Source organism: Rattus norvegicus, chromosome 13 (assembly GCF_036323735.1).
Source record: "Rattus norvegicus strain BN/NHsdMcwi chromosome 13, GRCr8, whole genome shotgun sequence".
Classification (NCBI taxonomy): domain Eukaryota; kingdom Metazoa; phylum Chordata; class Mammalia; order Rodentia; family Muridae; genus Rattus; species Rattus norvegicus.
In genome coordinates, this window is record NC_086031.1 from 71,181,642 (window position 1) to 71,200,739 (window position 19,098).

The following is a 19,098-nucleotide window of genomic DNA, read 5'->3' on the forward strand; positions in this document are numbered from 1 at the left end:
ACCACCACGTCTGGATCTGGGACTTGCTTTGTCCCATGTGACCTTGAACTCAGAGATCCCCTTGCCTTAAGCTCCTGGAATTCATAGCCACTTTGCCTCAAGATCTCCATACCAAGACCCAGGTCAGAAACTTTTATCTCCCAGCCTCAGGATCAAAGGATCTCAGGTGAGCCTTTCAATTCTGGACTGTAGTTCATTTTAGATATAGTCAAGTTGACAACCAGGAATCGCCACTACAATCCTATCCTAATTATTATTTGAGACGCCGGCTCATGCATCCCAGGCTGGCACTGAATTCGCTATGTAGCTGGGGATGACCTTGAACTCCTGATCTTCTGACTTCCATCTTCAGAGTGCTTGGATTATAGACCTCTACTACCAGCAACTGGCGAGCCACTGGGGGTGGAGCCTAGGATTTCAGGCATGCTAAGCAAGGACTCTTCCAACTGAGCCACATCCCCACCCCATATCAATATTCTTAAGGATTTTTATTTGATGTGTAAGGATATTTGCACGCATGTACGTCTGTGTTTGAGGAGACCAGAAAGTGTTGTATTCCCTGGAACTAGAATTATGGTTATAAGCGACCACATGGGTGCTGGGAATTGAACTTGGGTCCTCTTCAGCCTCCCATACTAAATTTAATAGAAAAAAAATTTCCCTCTAAGCACTTAAGTGCACTATTTACACTCCCCCAATTATTAAGACTTTCTACGAAGAACTCATCAGGAGCTTTCAGAGTCCCACACTGGCATCTAACTGTCTGCTTCTGATATAGATTTCTTTTGTAAGACTTCAGAAACTTGCATGTTTGGTCTTTCATGGGGGTAGAAAGGTCAGTGCCAGAGAGTGCCCATGGGTTCCGGGAATCTTCTTTCCTACTGTAGATAGAGCAGCCTTGTAGACTGTTGCAACCTGACATGCTGGGCTTGCCTGGGCTTGGGGTAATTGAGTTTTTACATGCACTCAGTCACTGCATGCTGTAAGAAGAGTACTGGTATCTTTAGAAGGCCTGAGTAGTTTAGGATTGCCATCTACAGGCGGGAGAGATGGCTCAGTGGTTAACAGCACATTCTGAACTCATATATGTTGCTGGTCTTTGCTACTTTGTGAGTTCTTTTTCTTCTTTTCTTTTTTTTCCCCCCTCCCCCCCCCCCCCCCCCCGGAGCTAGGGACCGAACCCAGAGCCTTGTGCTTGCTAGGCAAGCGCTCTACCACTGAGCTAAATCCCCAACCCCTACTTTGTGAGTTCTTAATTCCCACTCTTAATCCCCCTCCCCTTCACCCCCTAACACTAGATAGGAGAGAAGAAAGGAGAGAGGGGAAAGAGATCCCTGAATCTAGTTTCTTTCTTTTTGTTTCTCTGTTGACCATGGCTACTAACAAACCATACAACCCACCTCCCTAAATGACCAACAACCCCCGACCCTGCCTCGCAGGACCCTCATATTTATGCACCCCCTGGAAAGCTCCCGGAATTCCAAAGTCAAACAATCACAGAAATTATAAGCCAGCACATAAACTGGCAAAACCAATCCCCTGCTAGAGCATGAGGAAAAATCATAGTCAGCTGCTGTAGACGATCTGAAGTAGCCCCATATCTCTACTTAAAATATTTCTCTCTCTCTCTCTCTCTCTCTCTCTCTCTCTCTCTCTCTCTCTCTCTCTCTCTCTCTCTGTTTAAAGAAACAAATAAGCCAGAATTCTCAAAAATGTTACTGCAGTAGAGGGTCTGGGTTTGGTTCCTAGCACCCATATGGCAACTTATAACTGGCTCTAAGTTTAATTTTAGAGAGACCAAACCCTTCCTCTGGCTTCATGGGCACCTGGCATGCCCTAGGTACACATATATACATCCAGGCATTCACACACATATATAAAATAAATAAACAAACACATATGCACATATATAAATATATAAACACGTGCATATATAATTAATAAATCTGCCTTTAAAATGTCATAGAACGAATGCCTCACCTATATATCTCCCTTCCCAAAATAATCCTCTGTGAATGGAGGTAAATCAGGAAATAAATAACCTCAAGCCTTCTCTACTGCATAATCTGCCAATCATTATTTTATTTATTTGTTTGTTTGTTTGTTTATTTATTTATTTATTTATTTATTTATTTATTGAGACAGGGTTTCTCTTTGTAGCCCTGGCCATCCTGGAACTCACTCTGTAGACCATGGTGGCTAGCCTCAAACTCAACTGGGATTAAAGGTGTGGCTACCACTCCCCAGCTTTGCCAAACACTCTTTTTTTTTTTTTTTTTTTTTTTTTGGTTCTTTTTTTCGGAGCTGGGGACCGAACCCAGGGCCTTGCGCTTCCTAGGTAAGCGCTCTACCACTGAGCTAAATCCCCAGCCCCGCCAAACACTCTTAATCTGCCTGAGTTTCTGTTAAATTCAGGGCCTTGCATGTGCTAAAGAGGTGCTCTGTTAGTAAGCCTGTATCTGCCTGGCCCAATGCTGAGTAGGTGCTCTACTACTAAGCCTGTCTCTGCCTGGCTCCATGTAAATTGGGTGGGCGGCACAAACCTATAATCCCAGCATTGAGGGAAGGAGGTGAAAGCAGAAGGGAGAATCAGGAATTTGAGTTGGTCTACACATTGAGTAGGAGTTGATTCTGAGAATGTGAGACTTTGTTTAAACAACAACAACAACAACAACAAGCCAAAGATTCATAATGCACACGTGAATCGCCACATGTGATTCATGCCTCACCACAGATATGCAGTCTGTACCCCCAACATTAACAGACGTCTAAGGGGTCACACTACCTACTGTTTTAGTGTGTCAGCTGCTGTCTCAGTTATGGTTTCATTGCTGCAATGAAACACCATGACCAAAAAGCAAGTTGGGGAGGAAAGGGTTTATTCAGCTTACACTTCCAGACATAGTCTGCCATTGGAGGAAGTCAGGACAGGAGCTCAAGCAAGGCTCCTGAGAACAGGAGCTCAAGCAGGGCTCTGGAGGAAGTCAGGACAGGAGCTCAAGCAAGGCTCCTGGTGACCATGGAGGGGTGCTCTCATTCTCGTGTGAGGATCCATGTAGTGTCTGAGGACTCGGGAACAGGACGTCTAAAGCTGGAGTAATAGGGTTGTGATAAAGCTGGAGTAATAGGGTTGTGAACACCTTCCGTGGGAGCTGGAAACCAAACTTGGCTCCTGGGGTAGCCAATTCTCCAGCCTAGTCTTTGTCATGATTTTTTTATTTTAAATCTAATGAAAATTCCAGATTCATCACTTTGTTTTATAGCCCACCATGGGTGGCATTTTTGGATGCTGAGAGAACAACTCTTGCTGCAACCGTAATCTTTAAACCCCTCTTTTTGTCTTGAGGAATTGGATACTGAGAGCTACAGTGACAGCCTGGCCGGGTAAGGTGCGCCCACTTGTGCAACAGTGAGATGGATACCGTGTGTTTACTATGTTGATACCATGGTCACTTTTTTTTTTTTTTTGGTTTTTTTTTTTTTTTTTTTCCGGAGCTGGGGACCGAACCCAGGGCCTTGCGCTTCCTAGGTAAGCGCTCTACCACTGAGCTAAATCCCCAGCCCCGTAAAGTGAAGTTTGGAGAAGGCATTGAGGACTTGTGGACCTGCCGCTTTTTTTTTTTTTTTGGTTCTTTTTTTTCGGAGCTGGGGACCGAACCCAGGGCCTTGCGCTTCCTAGGCAAGCGCTCTACCACTGAGCCAAATCCCCAACCCCCCATGGTCACTTTTTTAGATTAAAAAAAGCTTTAATACTGTGTATGATGGTAGCCTGCATGTGGGGATGAATCTGTGAGGGCCAAATGCATGTGGAGGCCAGAGGTGTCAGATTCTGTGGAGCTGACGTGACAGGCGGTCGTGAGCTCCCTGACATGGGTATTGAGAATTGAACTCCAGTCTGCAAGAGGAGTGGTGACTTTTAACCACTGAGCCATCTCTCAGGCCCCAGACCGTGATTCTTTTTTTTTTCTTTTTTAATGAAAAAGTAATTTTTATCAATATATTTAGGACCTACAACCTATAACGCTAGTTCTAAAGACACCTCCAGGGGGCTGGGGATTTAGCTCAGTGGTAGAGCGCTTACCTAGGAAGCGCAAGGCCCTGGGTTCGGTCCCCAGCTCCGAAAAAAAGAACCAAAAAAAAAAATAAATAATAAAACAATAAAGACACCTCCAGTCCCCTTAGGGAACATCAATAAGGATTAGGTTACCATGCCAAAGTTCCAGGTTATTAAACTGAAACTAAGCTATCGGACACTCCAAGAATCAATAAAGGGAGAATTGACAGCCAAATCCCCAGAACAGACTGGTTTAATGTCAGGGTAGGCAGCTGCCGGTGAGTTCAGGCGTAGAGTAGCTGCTTCCCGTGAAGGGGATTCTAAGCTCCAACCCATCCCCAGCATAAAAACCGAAATCAACTGATGCACTATGAAAAGTCAATTGGCACGGTTATGAGGTTGCTTCCGGCCCTGATTCTTACACATACACAAAAAGAAACCTGACACTAAGTAGTTTTTCCATTGTTCTCCTCCATGTCTGCCTTACAATAATAACTTTACTGGTTTGTTTCTTTACTGTTTTCTTTTTTTATTAATAATTTATTTTATTTATCTGAGTACACCATTGCTGTCTTCAGACACACTAGAAGAGGGCATCAGATCCCATTACAGATGGTCGTGAGCCACCATGTGGTTGCCGGGATTTGAACTCAGGACCTCTGGAAGAGCAGTCAGTGCTCTTAACCGCTGAGCCATCTCTCCAGCCCCTCTTTACTGTTTTCTGAGACATGATCTCACCGTGTAGCCTAAGCTAGCCTGACCTCCTGGTCCTCCACCACACAATTACTGGGATTATAGAATATGCTACTTTCTTATTTAAGGTTTCTTTTTTTTTTTGGTTCTTTTTTTCGGAGCTGGGGACCGAACCCAGGGCCTTGCACTTCCTAGGTAAACGCTCTACCACTGAGCCAAATCCCCAACCCCATTATTTAAGGTTTCTATTGCTGTGAAGAGACACCACAGTGATTCTTATAGGAAGACATTTACTGAGGGCTGGCTTACAGTTAAGAGGTTTATTGTGGTCCTGGTGGGAAGGAAGCATGGTGGCAAGCAGGCAGACATTCACGGTGCTGGAGAGTTCTACATCTCGATCCGAAACATCTCGATCTGAAGACAGCAGGAGGAGAGTGGGACACTGGTTTGGTTTGAGCTTCGGAAACCTCAGAGCCCAACCCCAGAGACACACTCCCTCCAACAAGGGCACACCTACTCCAACAAGACTACACCTCTAATAATGCCACTTCTTATGAATCTATGGGGGCCATTTTTATTCAAACCACCACAGCTGTATTGCCCAGCAGAGTGGAAACTTTAAAATGACTGAACTTCTATTTGTTTTGTTTGCTCATTTCTATTAAATGACTATTGTTTGAGATTTTTTGTGTGTTTTTAAAAAGGTTTTTATCTATTTTATGTTTGTGAGTACACTATTGCTCTCTTCAGACAGACCAGAAGGGGGCATCAGATCTCATTCCAGAGGGTTGTGAGCCACCATGTGGTTGCTGGGAATTGAACTCAGAACCGCCGGTGCTCTTAACCACTGAGCCATCTCTCCAGCCCTTGTGTTTGTGTTTTTAAGGTGTGTGTGTGTGTGTGTGTGTGTGTGTGTGTGTGTGTGTGTGTGTGCCTGTGTGTGTGCGTGTGTGTGCATGTGTCTGTGCCCAAGGAGATCAGACAAAGCATTGGCTCCCTGAAGCTAGGGTTCCAGGCATTTGCAAGTTACCTGATGTGGGTGCTGGGAATCAAACTTGAGTTGTCTGTAAGAGGAATAAGTCCCTTAAGCACCAAGCGGTTCCTCCAGCCCTTGTTTTGCCATTGAGACTGGTTCTCTTGTAGCCCAAGCTGACCATAAATTCACTATTGTTGCTCAGAATGACCTTGAACCCCTGATCGTCTTCCTTCACCTCCTAAGTATTGTAATTACAGGCGTGTGCCCCCGGACCTGTTTTATGTGGTGCTGGGGACCAAGCCAAGGTCTTTATGAATGCTGAGGAAACACCCCTCCCTCGGAACTGTAGAACCAGCTCCCTGGTTTTACTCTTTATTCTGAGGCAGGACCTCACTAATGTGCCCTTGACACACTCTTACCTCAGAACGGCTTCGAGCTTGGAACCCCTCAGCCAACCTCCCACGGCTGGGGTTCAGCCTTGCATGACTAGGCCTGGCTTTCTCCTGCTTTGGTTTGGTCTTGGGTTGGCCTCATCCTGTCCGTTCTCCTACTTATCAGGCCACTGGACTCAGAATATAATTATGTCATCAGCTCTTCCAGGTCTCCAATGCCATCACATGAAGGCCAATGGTTGAAAAAGTTTGAGTGATTGTGTTTGGGACTTAAATTTCTTCTCTCAGCACTTATTGTGAGAGGTGAGCCTGGCCTGGATCAAGTTCACTTTAATTCAAGCAGATTCAAGAGGTTGAGGAAAACATAGAGTTCATGGATTTTACCAGTGTTGTGTAACAAAATTATTCCTGGGGAGAAACACACGTGCTTGTTTACATCAGCTAGGTAGCCCACCACAAACCAAAGTCTGGACAACACCAAACTTGGTGACCAATTAGTTTAGTAAACATTAAGATTAAAAAGAGAAGGCAGCGGAAGAAGTGAAGGATGGAGGTGATGCCCAGGCAATGATGCTGCTCTTCTTTAATCCCAGCACTTGAGAGGCAGAAGCAAATGGATCTCTGAGTTCAAGGCCAACCTGGTCTGCAGAGTGAATTCCAGGACAGCCAGGGCTCTGTAGATAGACCCTGTCTCAAAAAGATCAAAATCATAATCAAAATCAATCAATCAATCCATCAATAAAAGGAAGACAGTGTCTCAACGACACCAAATAGACATATTTGACAAATTTGGCAAATAAGAATCCAATACACTCAGTATTGGACCTGGCAACCCCAGCTTTAGAAAGCAAATTTGAGAATAGTTACTGGTACCAGAAATAAAATAACTTATGAAAATGCCTAATTTTTTTTTTGGTTCTTTTTTTCGGAGCTGGGGACCGAACCCAGGGCCTTGAGCTTCCTAGGTAAGCGCTCTACCACTGAGCTAAATCCCCAGCCCCGAAAATGCCTAATTTTTGAGACGACTGTCTGTCTAATGGAATCATAGATCTGGGCTGGGCTGTGGCACAGGGGTAGAAGAAGATGGGCTCACCAAGCTTACACCGTAGATTTGATCGCCAGCTTAAAGAACGGGTGGGGAGAGGGAGGGGCTGGATGGGAAGGCTCTGGCCAGCCAGCATAACCATGTCAAGCCCTCACATCTGTACAGGTAGGAAGTGCTCCAGAAAAGTGTCCTGGTTCTCTCCCTGTTGCTGTGAGAAAACACTCTGACTAAAAGTAGGGGAAGCGGGGTTGGGGATTTAGCTCAGTGGTAGAGCGCTTGCCTAGGAAGCGCAAGGCCCTGGGTTTGGTCCCCAGCTCCAAAAAAAAGAAAAAGAAAAAAAAAGTAGGGGAAGGGAGGTAAGGGTTTGTTTGAAAGAAGTTCAAGAGCATGAATCATGGAAGAAGAGGCTGGAGCGATGGCTCAGCAGCTAAGAGCATTTCCTTCCAAAGGATTTGAGTCATGTCCCACACAGCACCACATTGGACAGATCACAATCACCTGTAACTCCAACTCCAAGCTCTGTCTTCTGGTGTCTATAGTCATGCTAACTCACACGTGGCATTCATTCACACAGGTACAGCATACACACACAGTTCTCTCTGTGTATCTCTCTGTCTCTCCCTGTGTGTGTCTCTGTCTCTCTATCTCTTTCTATCTCTCTGTCTCTATCTCTTTGTCTCTCTGTCTCTCTATTTTTGTTTCTGTGTCTCTGTTTCTCTCTGTCTCTCTCTGTCTCTGTCTCTCTCTGTCTCTCTCTGTCTCTCTCTCTCTCTCTGTCTTTTGGCTTTCTGGCTAGTTTTCTTACACAGCCCAGGGCCACCTGCTTAGGGAATGATGCCGCCTCCTTTCATTGGCAGTTCCTCCTCCAACAGTTAGCAATTAAGATAGCCCCTGACCCCCATTCACACACAGATATGCCCAGAGGCCAAGATGATCTGGGCAACATCTCGATTGAGATTCTCTTCTTAGGTGACTATGCTGGCTGGTTTTGTGTGTCAACTTGACACAAGCTATTATCACAGAGTTATCACAGAGAAAGGAGCCTCCCTTGAGAAAATGCTTCCATGAGATCTAGCTGTGAGGCATTTTCTCAATTAGTGATCAAGGGTGGGAGGGCCCCTTGTGGGTGGTGCTATCCCTGGGCTGGTAGTCTTGGGTTCTATAAGAAGGCAAGTTGAGCAAGCCAGGGGAAGCAAGCCAGTAAGTAACATCTCTCCAAGGCCTCTTCTTCAGTTCCTGCCTTCAGGTTCCTGCTGTGTGTGAGTTCCTGTCCAGATTCTCTTTAGTAATGCACAGCAATGTGGAAGTATAAGCTGGATAAATCCTGATTTTTCTCCCCGACTTGCTTCTTGGTCATGATGTTTTGTGCAGGAATAGAAAATCTGGCTAAGACAGTAACAATGTGTCAAGTTGACACTTAAAGCTAACTATGACAGCAAACCTCCAGAGATGGCAAGTTCTTCACACTTACTACAGACACTCTACCTTTATGTGGCTTCCAGGAATCAGACTCAGGTAGTCAAATTTATTCTGCAAACACATCGCTCACTGAACCATCTTACTGGTCCATGTTCCCATTTTTTAGATTATATATGTAAACTTTGCTTAGTGGCCTCCCCCAGGAAACCTATAGGACAGTGATTCTCAACCTTCCTAACGCAGAAACTCTCTAATACAGTTCTTCATGTTTGGTGACCCCAACCACAAAATTATTTCATTTCTACTTCATAGCTGTAATTTTGCTACTGTTATGAATTCTAATGTAACTGAGAGCAGCCTTGAACTTGTAATCTTCCTACTTCCTCCTATCTCTGCCTTCCAAACGCTGGGGTTTAGAAGTATGTTCCATGAAGATTTTGAGGATTTGTCTATTCCAATGATTCTCAAAGTTTGGCCTCCCAGAACACCAAAAGCATCACTTGGCAATGTGTTAGACATCCAAATTCTCAATTTGGATCCTGGATCTTTTTTTTTTTTTTTTTTGGAACGTAGACTATGGTGATGGCTCCAGAAAACCCTTTGGGTGGTCCTCAAAGGTTTGTGAACCAGATAATGTTAAAGGACCCAAGTGAGCAGGCTTAAAGTCACTGAGTCTGTTGTTGTCGTTGTTTCTCATTGGCACCAGGTGTTGCTGTTCACCTCTGACCTAATTCTGCTGGCAGAAGATGCAGGAAGCAGTGATGGTTCAATTGTCAACTTGACACAATCTAGAATCCTATGAGTCACTAGGAATGCTTGTCTATGAGGCTAGCCTGTGGGTGTTTCTGAGACAGATTGTCCCGATTGCCTTGACTGATATAGGAAGGCCCATCTGAAAGTGAGAAGCACTGCTCCCTGGTTATGAGCCTGTGGTGGGTTGAATATGTTTGGCTCATGGGAAGTGGCACTTTTAGGATGTGTAGCCTTGTTGGAAGAGGTGTGGCCTTGTTAGAGGAAGTGTGTCACTGTGGGGGTGGGTTTTGAGGTGTCCTATAGTCAGGCTCTGCCCAGTGCAGAAGGTACCCTCCTCCTAGCTGCCTGCAGAAGAAAGTCTCCTTTTGGCTGCCTTCAGATCAAAATGTAGAACTCTTGGCTCCTCCAGAACCATGTCTGCATGCTGCCATGTTTCTGGCCATGATATTGAACTAAACCTCTGAAACTGTAGGCCAGCCCCAATTAAATGCTGTGCTTGGTAAGAGTTGCCTTGGTCATGGTTCCTGTTCACAGCAATGAAAGCTTGACTAAGAGTGTACAGGAGCAGAGAAAGAGCCAAGTACATATGCAATCGTTTCTCTTTGTTGACTGGCTGTGACCAGGTACTTCACATTCCTGCTATCTTGACTTCCCTGCAATAATGGGACTGGAGCCTGGAATTGTATGCTGAATAATTCACTTAAAGATTTTTAAATTATTATTTAGTGTATATGAGTGTTTTGCTGCATATGTGTCTGTTCTTGTACCACATATCCACTTATGTGCCTGTTTCCTGAGGAAGTAGTGAACCTCCATGTGGTGCTGGGTCCTCTTCAAGAACAACAGTGCTGCTAATCACTGAGCCAACTCTCTGGTCCCTAAGTACTTTATTAAGGGGTGTGTGTGTGTGTGTGTGTGTGTGTGTGTATGTGACTTTGCTTTCATGTGTGTCTTTGCACTACATGAGGGCAGTGCCCTTGGAGTACAGAAAAGTACATCGTATCCCCTGGGACTGGAGTTGTGAAGTAAGTACCACGTGGGTGTTGGGAACTGAACCTGGGTCATCTGCAAGAGCAGCCAGTGCTAACCGCTGAGCCATTTCTCCAGCTACTCCAACAACTTTAGTTGTTGCATCAGACTTGTGAAATACCATGTGGCAAGGTTAGTACCTTTGGTGGACCCATGCCAAGATATGCTCCTGGGAAATTACACCATGCACAACAGACCTGATGTACAAGAGGTTTGCTGGGGAAAGGGAAGAGGGCTGAGGTCCTGGGAAGAGATAGAGGCAGGCAAGTGGACATGTAGACAGGCAGACAGACCAGAGCATAGCCATGAGGGCAATTTGAGGGGGCAGATAAAAAGGGGGCACCCACAGAGAACAGAGGAGACACTAGGGAAAATCAGAGAGAGCTCCTGAGTGTTCAGCAGGTCCTTTTATTCACAGCACGTACCTGTCACACCTGGCAGTAGCAAGTCATGCTGTAAGCAATTGCTAGGTCCCTGAGGGCAGGCCAGTAGAATACATGTACACTAACATTCCTCCCTTTTTGTTTAATTAAAAATGAAGAACTAGGAAGGGGTGGTGAGATGGGAATCATGGTGTTGTGTTCTTTAGACTGCTTCCTCCTGAGTGGGGGCAATGGCATCTTTGGGGACCCTAAGGAAATTGGGATGCTGGCCAAGTCTTGGGAGAGCTGGCTGTTTCACTGTGGGACCATCTGGGGCTAGGAGAGTTCAAGCCCTGCTGAAGCAATCGGTGAGGCTGGACCATAGTACCTGGGGCTAAGCTGCTTTGGAACTGTCCTAGATGCAGACCTTGAGGAAACACCTGGGCTAATGGAACAGATGTATGCCTGTGTGTGCATATATGTGGGGCAGAAGTTAAAGTTAAGTAGGTTAGGGAGAAATTTTCCCTTAGGTGTGCATTTGAAACTTTTAGGCCCATGGTCTTGACAGTCAGGAGAGGGGAATCCCAAAACCAGGGAAAGAAGGAAGAGTCCCATCCCCAGGAATGAGCATTGGTAGGAGAGCCTTAGGCTGTTCATTGACCGGGTACTTATCTGGAGTCCATTTGACCCAGGAGAGGTGGATCCAAGTTGATTCTCTGAAGCTTACAAGAATCTTTCACTCTGTTTTATTTTTTTTTAAAGATTTGTTTGTTTTATATATGTACACTGTCACTGCCTTCTGACACACTAAAAGAGGGCATCAGATCCCATTACAGATGGTTGTGAACCACCATGTGGTTACTGGGAATTGAACTCAGGACCTCTGGAAGAGCAGTCAGAGCTCTTAACCACTGAGCCAACCCTCCAGCCCACAAAAGTCTTTTTAAGTTTACAAAAAGATACGTTTTAGACATGTTAGCAGTACCAGTGCTTGTGATCTGTCCGGAGATTCCTATTGTAGGAAAAGGAAGCAGGCTCACACCTTTGTGTCACAGGAGAGGCATGGGAAAGGATTTGGGGTTAAAAACATGAACACGGGGCTGGGGATTTAGCTCAGTGGTAGAGCGCTTGCCTAGGAAGTACAAGGCCCTGGGTTCGGTCCCCAGCTCCGAAAAAAAGACAAAAAAAAAAAAAAAAAAAAAACAAAAAACCATGAACACTCCTGAAGAACACTCAGGGAAGACAGAAACCTTGCGTGGAGCAGAAGGGGTAAAAGCTCGCTTGATCTTTATTTTCAGTATGACTACAGACTGTGAAAGAAGAGTCTTAGTTAGAGTTTTACTGCTGTGAAGAGACAGCATGACCAATGCAAGTCTTATAAAGGACAACGTTTAATTGGGGCTACCTTACAGGTTCAGAGGTTCAGCCCATTATCATCAAGGCATGACAGTGTCCAGACGGAGGTGAGAGTTCTATGTCTTCATCTGAAGACTGACAGCAGAATACTTGTTTCCAGGCAGCTAGGATAAGCATCTTAAAGCCCATGCCCACAGTGACACACCTACTCCAACAGGGTCACACCTTCTAATAGTGCCACTCCCTGGGCCAAGCATATACAAACCATAACAAAGGGCTTCTTCACTCTCTAGTAAAGACAGGGGGCGTTGTCTAGCACAATGAGAAACACTTTTAAGTCTAGAGTTTAAAAACAGCCAAAGGAAATTTAAAATCTTGAACTTGTGACTATGATAGTGGATTGTGTAGTAGAAGGCCGTGATGGTGTGATTAGCACTATTAGGGGTATGACCTTGTTGGAGTAGCTCTGTCACTGTGGGCTTTACAGCCCTTATCCTAGCTCCCTGGAAGTCAGTCTTCTGTTTGCATTGGAGCAAGAGGTAGAGCCCTCAGCTTCCCCTGTACCATGCATGCCTGGAAGCTGCCGTGACTAAACAAGATTAGTCACATTTCAACCCAGTGATTTTCAACCTTGTTAATGTTATAAACCTCCAAGAATGTTTAAAATCTCTCAATTGTTTTTGCAATAAGAAAATAATGTTCTTTTTAAAAGAGTGAACACAGAGCATAACCATACTTTGTAGGAGGCAGAACCAAGTTCTAACAGTGTAAACAACTCGATGTCTCTAAAATGAATACCAAGTGGGTTACTATCGTGTTTGGCTATCATGTTACTGCCAAGGTTTGGATGTCAGCGAGGCATGTGCTTGTATGTGGGTGCATGGAGGCACATTTAATATCTCATTAACCCAGCATTGCTTGAAATCCTACCTTGTGTAAACCTGGTTTTTGAGACAGGACAAGGATCATACAAAAACCTTATCCTGTTTTAAAAGCATCTTTGGAGACCTGTGACCTTGGTCTGTGACCAGGTGTTCCTGCCCTTAGTCAAGATGGTGGTAAAGCCAGACTTCCCTAGCAAAGATGACAGCCAGTCACGTGTTGCTTATTTCCCAAAATAGAATCATGCCCTATGGTTTAAGACCATCTAAGCAAGACTTTCAATCACTTACCCCAAGTTAGGAGTTTTAAGTTAACCGTTTGTTATAGACATTTCAGACTTTTAACCATAGCCAATAATTTATGTCAATCATCCTGCTTTTGACACTGGACTTTAAAAACATGCCTGGGTCTGAAAAGGGATAAGCAATAACCCATTTCAGAGCCAGCAATAAAGTAGGACAGTATAAAAAATTTAATATTATTCATATTGAAATAATATTTGAATCCTATTCCATTAAATCCTGTGGCCAGAAAGCCTAGAGGTGGATTCCGAGCCTAAGCAGCTAGCGGCAGGAAGAAAGCGTTTATTCAAATATTTAAGACTAACCAGAAACAAGTATGCAGTGGCCAAGTATGTCTTAAATTAGCTTTTGTTTCTTTCTTTTTTTTTTCTTTTTCTTTTTTTTTTCTTTTTTTCGGAGCTGGGGACCGAACCCAGGCCTTGTGCTTGCTAGGCAAGCGCTCTACCACTGAGCTAAATCCCCAACCCAATTAGCTTTTGTTAATCTGAATAGACCTTTATAACCTTGACATTTCACCATCATACAAAAAACATTTTAAACCAGGGTTGGATCACATACACAGTATGTTGTAGCAAATATAACTAAATTTCTATTATCAACGCATAAAAATCCAAACCAATTTAAAATATCGGAGACTTGTTTTCTTAGTCTGAAAGGAGATCCAATAATAAACAGAGTGTATTATGACTAAGAAGTTTACAAGTATTGCTTTATATCATGTGGTCATCTTGAGAGGGGGAAGTCACATGGCAGGATGCAAGCCATATGGCTGACATGGTTGCTATTTAAAAACGTTTGTGTGTGTGTGTGTGTGTGTGTGTGTGTGTGTTTGTATGTATGTATGTATGTATGTATGTATATAAATGAGTTGTATCCAAGTTACATGCACACAGACCCTAAGCAAGAGTTCAATCATATATACAGATGCCTATATATAGATTTTAATTATGTCTTTGGTTACACGCTTTAGCCAAATTGTTGCAGGTTATATAGACTTTGAGCCATACTCAGTAAGTAATTTACAAATCTTTAGAGTTCGTTTACAGCATAATCTTAAGATACTATTATCATTATCATCATTATTATTTTGAGAGTAGAGTGTAAAGAAATGAGAGATAAAAGAGTAGGTGTAGAGCAGAGCTAATTTAGATATGAGATAATCGGGAATCATTTGTCCGTGGCTGTGAGAAAACAGGTGTTCCAATTTGTAATAAAATCTGAGTTCATAAAGAAAGGGGAGAGGTGGGGCTGGGGATTTAGCTCAGTGGTAGAGCGCTTACCTAGGAAGCGCAAGGCCCTGGGTTCGGTCCCCAGCTCCGGGAAAAAAAAAAAAAAAAGAACAAGAAAGGGGAGAGGGAGGGGAAGAGGGGAGAGAGGGGAGAGGAGAGGGGAGAGGGGAGAGAGGGGAGAGGACTTAGCTTAATCTAAGGAGCTTCGGAAAGCCAGGAGGAAGCAGGGGTGCATGGTCCACGTGGACAGCCTGAGAGCCAGAGCCACGTGGAGGACAGAACTAGCTAAATAATCAGAGGGAAACCAAACAGAAACAAAAGAAGCAAACAGGGCTTGGAGAAAAGAGAAACGGGGAAAGGGAAATTTCTTTCCGTTCCTCCTATCGCTCATAGTATTTGTAAAGGTCCCAAATAATATTAGGGTCAAGAGTTCCCTTAGGCGAGGAGTGATTATATAAGGGTTATTGAGCCAAGTTTGATTGGAAAGGTGAATACACTCAGGGCCCTTCAGGTCGGGTTTTGGTGTAGAGGCTGGAGGTTTTCTAAGAGGGATCCCAAGGGGGACTGAGAGGATATGGAAGACACAGTCTTCATGGATAAGAAAGGGCAAGGAAAATGTCACGGCAGCCTGTAGTCGTGGGCATCCCCAGGACTCAGGACGGACCACATGAGGACCTAGCTGTTCAGCGGGTCGTCCCCACACTCAGTGGGAGATTTAGCTTGCCTAAACCAGAGGAAAGACTCAGCACCCGGTACAAGAGCTTTGGTGAAAGCCAGGAGGCGAGGAAGAAAAATGAGCTCTAGCAGTAGGGCCTCATCCACAGAAAAGGGTCGAACAGAGTTGCAAAATTCATGAGGGCCTAGAGGAGCTGGGGGATTCACCAGCAGCTCTAAAATGGAGCTGGTAGAAGAGGCAGAAAGGGGCATAATAGGCTAGTAGGGCCTAAGGAAAGTGTAAGGTTGAAGCTTCGAGGGCAATGGGAGAGCGTCAGGTGAAGAGGGTCAGTCACAGCCTTAAAGACCTAGGCTGGGGTTACCTCTGCCTCTAAGAGTACCAGAGGGACGCAGGACATACTTCCTGGGACTCAGTGAAATGTTTACACAGACCAAAGGGTGAACTTACCTAATTGTCTCTGGTGGGTGGGATACTAAGCGATTGGTGTACCAAAAAGCCTATCTGTTGCAGCAGGTAGTGGGGGAGGCTGACACAGGGTTCCTTTGGTGAGCCCTTGCCAAAGTGTACCCTGGGAAATTACATCATGCAACAGATCTGGTATAAAGAGGTTTATTGGGAGAAGGGAGAGGAGTTAGAGCTTGGGAGGGATAGAGGCAGATGACAGGACATTGTAGACAGGCAGACAGATGGGAGCAGAGCCATGAGAGCAGTGAGAAGGGGCGGGGGGGGGGGGAGGGTAAAGGTAGTGGCAGAGAACAGATAGAGGGGACACTGGGAACAAAAAGAGAGAGGGTTACTGAGTGTCGGGTGGATCATTTTATGTGCAGCACATACGGTTGCAAGGTGCTAGGTCCCCGAGGGCAGGCCAGCGGAATGCCTGTATTACTAACAATCAGCTTTTGGTTTTGTTTGTCTTTTTATATCACAGTAACAGAAAGGAAAAGTAAGACAAACACAAATACTTTTACTTGATTGTTTACTTAGCAGTGCTGAGAACGACCTGACCCAGGTCTTTCATGCCAGGCAAATCCTCTACCATAAGCCACACTACCTACATCTCTGGATAAACTCTTTTTGATTTGATTTGCTTCGGAACAGGGAGCCCAAGCCGGCTTCAAACTTTGCTTGATAACAGAGGATAACTTTGAACTCCTGACCTTCACGTTTCTATCTCCCAAGTATGAAAACAACAGGATGACTCAGAGCTGCAGAGGCTATCCCTTGCCAACCCAATGACTGCCCCTCAGTCCCCTCTTCCCTCTGTCTAAACATTTCGATTTCCCCAAATCAATACCACAGTCCATAGGCACCGGCTTCATAAACAATGGGCCTTAACAGAAACACTTAAATGTGGTTAGTTTGAACGGAAGTAAGCTCTAAGTGTGAGAGCCATCCAGACTTGAACATGTAGTGAATGTTCTTAACCACTGAGCCATCTGTAGCCCCTGAAAGATTTATTTTTATTTATGTGTATTTGTGCACATCTGTGTGAGTGTGTACCACGTGTGTGCAGGTGCCTGCGGAAGTAGGAAGAGGGTAGGATGTCAGATCTCCTTGAGGCTGGAGTTACAGGTAAGTTGTGAGCCACCCAATGGGATTCTGGAAATCGAGCTTAGGTCCTCTACTTACATGCTCTTAACTGTTGCTAACCATCCCTCCAGCCCTGACAATGACTTTAAAAATCTTAATTCCATACTGGGACAGGGGACTCTTAGGTGATTTTGATTCCTCCCTTCTTTTTGTCAGTAATGGGATAAGATAGGGGTTCTCAACCTTAGCACGTCTCGTGTCTGATAATTCTGATAATTCGTGGGATCTGCCCTGTGTGTTACACGATGCTTACAGCATCTCTGCCCTTTACCTGCTATATGCAACTAGCACCCCACCCCCAGTTATAACAACTAAAAATGTATGAAGACATTTCGAGACCCGGAGGCAGGCTTGCAAGAAATGCTAAGTGTGTTGGCTACTTGACATATGTGGAGCAGTTACACTAAAAAGTATCACTATCTGTCTGAGGTCCAAGTTGACACCTGTGTTTTTATTTTCTAAATCTGGCAGCCCTACTTGTAATGCAAATCATTCCAGGTCAAGGTTGGATGTGGTTGATAAAGCCTATAGATTAAAATAAAACCAAGTGTAACTCAATAGCATTTCAGTAAACACATACTCTACATTAAGGCTTTTAAAGACAACATGTTTTCCCATTTTCGTGTGTGTGTGTGTGTGTGTGTGTGTGTGTGTGTGTGTGTGCGCGCGCGCGCGCATATTTGGAGGTGAGAGGACAACTTAAGGGAATCAGTTCTTTGCACATTCAGTTTTTTCTTTCCAGTATGTGGGCCCTGATGATCAGGCGTGGTGGCAAGAACTTTTACCCACTTAGCTATTTGGCCAGCCTTCCTCTTATACTTTAAATTAAGAACCAGAAGTAGCTGTTTGAACAACAGTGGCTCAGAAATAGAACTAGCATTCATGAGATGATAAATAGCTTTTACAAAGGCATGGATTTTTGTTGTTTACTGGTTTATCCTAAACAGCTTAGTGCATAGGAATCGTACAATAAACATCTGTTGAATGAGTGATTGGAAGAGTTGACAGTGGAAGAGAGAGAGAGTGTGTGTGTGTGTGTGTGTGTGTGTGTGTGTGTGTGTGTGTGAATGACCATATGATTGTATAGTTCCTTGTAAACAATGAATGATTGGGTGTGGTGCACTCCTGCAGTCTCTGTACTTGGGAGGCTGAGAGGAAGAAGATTCCTTGAGGTGGAAAGCTGTAAAGAGTGCAGAGACACACATAGATACAGAGACCAAGGTATTGGGAAGATGGCTTAGCTGGAACAGTGTAAGCATGGTGACTGGAGTTCCAGCTCCCAGAACTCATGCAAAATCCAGGTGCCACAGTACGTGCCTGCATCCTAGCACTGTGGAGACAGCCAGGAGGACCTCTGGGACTTGCTGGCCAACCGAATCAGTTATCTTTAGATTCCCAGAAAGAGACCCTGATGGAGAAAGTAAAGTGAAGTAGCACTGTGGAGATGACTGGTGGGTAAAGCACTTGCCATGTACGTGTTAGGAGTTCAGGTTCCCAAAACCTATGGAAATTCCAGGGCACATGGCAGCCCTCCTGTAGTTCCAGTGCTCAAAAGACAGGGCGTCCTTGGAGCAAGCTGGATGGCTAGACCAGTCCAGATTGGCAAGCTCTGGGTTTGATTGATTGTCCATGTCTCAGTAAATCAAGTGGAGAGTGATTAAGAAGGACTACATATCTCAAGTTCAGACACATAGGTACACATGTGCACACATACATGCACATATATTACATACACACACAATACATATGCACATGCATGTGCACACACAGACAAACACAACAGGTGGAGAGTGATAGGGGAAGACACTGGACATTGACCTCTGGCTTCAGTACATGTGCTCAGGAACTAGAGAGATGGCTCGGTGGTCAAGACACTGATTGCTCTTCTAGGGGTCCTGAGTTCAATTCCCATCTACCACATGGTGGCTCACAACCATCTGTAATGGGATCTGATGCCCTTGCAGGCAGAACTCTATACATAATAAATAAATCTTTTTAAAAAAAGGAACATATGCTCATATACACCAAAAAAATTTTTAAAACAAGAAATAATAGGGGCCAAGGATGAGTTAAATGGTAGAGTGCCAGCTTATACTAAACCCTGGGCTCAGGTCCAAGCACCACAGTGAGTCAACAACGAGACCTTATCACATACCCTTCTGTGAGAATATCTGGATGTAGCCCAGTGTCCAACTCAGTTATGTTTCTATTGCTATGATGAACACCATAACCAAAACTAATTCAGGGATGAAAGAGTTTATATCACTTTACAACTCAAGGGTCACACACTCTGTCATGGAGGGAAGTCAGGACATGAACTCAAGAGAGGAACATGGAGAC